Here is a 4,673-nt window from a genome sequence, read left to right on the forward strand (position 1 = left end):
CGTTATTACATATATCCGGAATAGGAAAATAATAAACCCTATTGCCGCAGAACGATTGAGTAAGAGTATTACAACAATATCGTTATTATATGTATCCAGAATAGGAAAATAATAAACCCTATTGCCGCAGAGCGATTGAGTAACGAGCATTACAAAAGTATCGCTATAGTACAAGATGATGCACACATAGATATTTGATCAGTTGTAGGCTTTACTTCCATGATAGATTACCCGTGAGTAGGGTATTTCCTTTGAGATTTTGATGCACCCATTATGAACGACAGATATTTTTGTTTTAGCTATTGTCGATATCCTCTTATTATAGAGCAGGTCACTCGGACGTAGTTCGAGATGAGATGGTTTTTCTTTGTGTGGGAGATTGGGGTATTTATAATTGATTAATTGCTTTTCATTCATAGAGAGTAATATGAATGATTTGATATATGTATGTACTGACTTTATTTTCTTATATACTCCTACCCCTTCCCCTGGGGAGAGGTAGTGATGATCTCGCTAGCGCTTTGACGCTCGTTGTTTTTCCCCCCTTTTCAGGCAGCGAGTCAGGTGCACGGAGAGTCGCAGGTTGATGGGATATTTTAGTTGTCCGTTTAGCTATTTATTATATTTTATAGTTATCGCAGAACTCCACATGTAGTTGATTATTTTCAGACTCCAGATTAGTATTTTATTTCATAGAGTTGAGAGCTATTGTAAGACTTTGTTTTTTTGACTCATTGTATTTGATATTTAGTTCAGACTCAGAGATATGTCTATTTTATTCTAGTTGGGCTTATTATTGATATTCTTATGCTTCTTCTGTGTTTATCCAGTGTTGTTCTATTTCTATTTTTGCCTGTCTGTACCTTCACCTATTTTTATTATTTCCACTAGAGAGATAGTGATTGTGATGGTGAAACTTATCATAGCATGATGGTTGGTGCTTGGCAGGTTTGACAATCCATGTTTTACCTGGGACTGCAGCCTTGTGTGAACCCTGGGGCGTCACACTTCGGATGCTTGACCGCCTTTAGACCCAGCTTTTGAACCAATGCCTCGGATATTAAATTCATCTTGTTGGCCGGATCAACTATGACATTAATCAAACTGGTCTTCACTTGCAACTTAAGCATAAAGAGTTGCTCTCTCGGGTCGTCATCTCCTTCGTGGCCTGTCTCCCCGCCATAAGGTTGAGACTGCTGTTGGGCTCTGTCATCCTCGGGACTTCTTTCGGACCTTGAGCTATCACATATGCCTTTTTCTCCTCCTTCTTCTTCAATCCTCTTAGCTTGAGATGAGGATATTTCTCCCAGCACCGATCAGCAACTTGCCCTGCCTTCTCGTAGTGACTACAAATCAGTTCTGCTTTTCCTGGATCACTCTTCTTCTCCTCCTTAAGTTTGGAACCACTAGACTTGTCTCCCGTCTGTTTGGAGTCTCCCTTAGTCTCGTTGCCCTTCTTCTGCTTCCTTAATGGCAATAGCCTTCACGCTCGCCTCTGCAATAGTCTCGACCGTGAATAACTTCATCTCCTTCCGGATGTAATTACTCAAACCCATCATATAATTCATAAACATAGAATATTCCACCGTCGTAATGTTAAGAACCATCTCCTGCTGCTGGAACTCCGTGGTGTATTCTTGAACGGTTTGATTGGCCCTTTGGCGTAAACCGTACCACTTGTACCAATGCTCCTCAAGGAATCCCACCGGATAAAACTGTTTCCTCAGTAACTCCTTGAACTTGTTCCACGACACCGCCTTCTTCTCCTGCTTGCAGTAGGATTTTCACCACATCAACGCGTGCCCTGAAAGCTTCAAAGTCGTGAACACAATCTTCTCCTTGGACGAATATCCGTAGAGAGTGAAACACATCTCCATACGTTCGATCCAATCATCGAGTTTCTCCACATTGATACTCCCATCATAAACAATAATCTCCATCTTAAGTCAATCTTTAGGTTCTGGTAAGAATTCTTACCCCCTTGATGCAACGCAGCCTTAACAGTCTCCTCCTCCTCGTCGGGATCTGAATCCACTCTCTCCACATTAGACTCTACAATTTTTTTTCTTGGACTTTGAAGAAGATTCACCTTGTTTATCACCTCCATGGATAAGACTGACGAGTTGTGTGAGAGTAGACCCTATCGTCTTGATCTGCTTCTCCAACGCATCAATCCTCGCTGAATTGTCTCCTTCAGCCATCTTCTTCTTCCTTAAAACCTGGACTCCTTCCAATAAAATAAGGATCTCGCCTAGCTTCTTGTATTACGATCGAGTCAGGACCATACACAGGAAGCCCCCTCTATCGGATTTGATCGCTCTGATACCAACTTGATGTGAGTCGCCGTGCGAGCACCTTTGATCGTGGAATTAACAAAGGTGGGTTGAGAAGAGGATGACAGAAACACAAGAACAATTCAGTATGTGGCGAAGGAAAATACCCTCTTTAGATTATGAATATGAAAACATTACAATCCCTCTCTCACAATCTCACTAGAATCGAGAACAAGCTCTCAATTCTCTCTAAACCCTATTCTCTCTTGATTAGAATCTCACTTTGATTACCTCTGATTGATTAGAAACCCTAAACAATCCCTTATATAGGTGTAACAACGTGGATGACAAAGTGGTAAATAACCAAGGCTAAACCCAACAGGAATTCGTGCAAACAGAAACCCAAACGAATCAGGAAACCTTCGATGAGTTGACTCACGACTGAGATGAGTCAACTCATACGAAACTGGACAAAACACAAAGCCAGCAATGAGTCGACTCGTCAGAGACTGGTGACAAACGGCTGAGTTTCATGAGTCGACTTATGATAGGCATAAGTCGACTCAACCTGATGAGTCGACTCATGACTGTTATGAGTCGACTCACAGGCTAAAAACTGGATGCTTCGATTCTTCAATTCGCCGTCTCGTTCCACGATTCAATCTGCGTTCCACTGTGCTGTTTTACCCCTTTATTCTCAAGCTACCATAAGAATCATCTATCCTCAAGCTCCCATGAGGATCATTAAGTTCCGAAGAGAAAGATACACCCGTATCACAACATGATTTTTTTTAATGAATACAACATTTTGCACGTTACAAGCCCGGCCAAAATAACCGGAGAAGCTTATAACGTCTCATGAGTTATGATCATTGGGGCGCTTACAACCTATTACTAGCTAGCGCACTATCAATGAAGCAAGAATTCTTTCGTTGAAATATGCCCAATAAAGTGGATACATATTGACCAATGCAACAAAAATGATTGGTCTAGATTAGTATTTCAAACTTTTACAAAGATAAAAGGAGTTATCATTGAAATTGTTTTTGTTCAACAAAGAATGTCTGAGCTGAGCTGGGCCTACAGCAACTCTAACGGAGTCGAAATGCCATGATAGTCGGATAACTGGTTGTGAGCCCACCTTGGCCTTTTATAATTTTTCTATTTACTTTAGTGCTATTTAACAGTGTTTTGTAAGAGACAGGGTCATCAACCGGATTAATGGGGCACCATCTCCAAGCGTATGGCTGACGTATTACTTGAGTTTTACCCATTTTATTCAGCCAGTCAATCAGTCGCTTGTGTATTCACTAGTTACCATGTCATTTGCCTTTTGCCCATTTTTTACGGTATACAAAATTTTATAACGTTGCAAAAGCTATGAGAGACGTATAGTTTATGTATCCGAAGTTTAAAATGTAGCTCAGTCACAGATGAGATGTGAAATTTCAAGCAATAATGATGAGTTCTGATTCTATAAATCACAACATTTGCCGCATAAGAGAAATTGGTGAGGGCCTTTCATGAGTGGTCGTCAAAACTCGCCGCTCACATACAATAAGTTGCCGTAGGACAAGTATCCAATAATGATCAAGAGGACCTCTAGCTTGCCACTGGTACAAATTATTGAGACGTGACCATTAGATTGGATATGCGTGGTGGCCAATGACCACCACAATGAGTGCATCGATACAAAGAATCTAACGTGATTGCAACCTTTTGCAATGCTAAGAAAGAGATATCAGAGAAGAAATTTTGAAGCCTGGAAATGAATTTCAAACACTGATCACTGCAGTCGCCTTGAAAGCAGCTGGAGTCAAAATGCCACATCATTCTCGCTCTTTTGGAGGGACATGTATCTTGAGGAGTTGTGTGCCAAGATGTGTGGTGTGATCTTCTTAAACTGTTGGCCCATCAAACTTGAGCCCAATTAACCTCTCGTCCACTTGGTTACCACAAAGCACAAAAATAGTTATTTAAATAATAATAATAAACAAACACTCTTTCTCCCCCCCCCTCTAAATATAATGGAAAACTCTCAGACCCCAAAATAGGGGACCCCTGAGGGACAGGTGAGGTGTCAGCCCCTGGGGGGATGATTTACTGTTCTGAATAGTAATCAGCCCCCAGGAGCTGACACCTCACGTGCTCCCCTCAGGTCCGGTCCCCTATTTGGGGTCCCTATAACACTACTCTAAATATAAATCGAGCTTTGAACGTGTCCTTCCACTATATTGAGCATGTTGGGTTTCACAAGTAACAGATGGCATTAATGCCCGAGTTCCAGGTACTCCCTTTTCGGTACTACACAGGAATTATACATTTCATGTGTAAAACATACGATTCCTCTTTATTGGAGATATGAGCCTATAACACTTGAGGGAGTAATTATTCCACTAA

The sequence above is a fragment of the Asparagus officinalis genome, chromosome 2, assembly GCF_001876935.1.
Source record: "Asparagus officinalis chromosome 2, Aspof.V1, whole genome shotgun sequence".
Lineage (NCBI taxonomy): Eukaryota > Viridiplantae > Streptophyta > Magnoliopsida > Asparagales > Asparagaceae > Asparagus > Asparagus officinalis.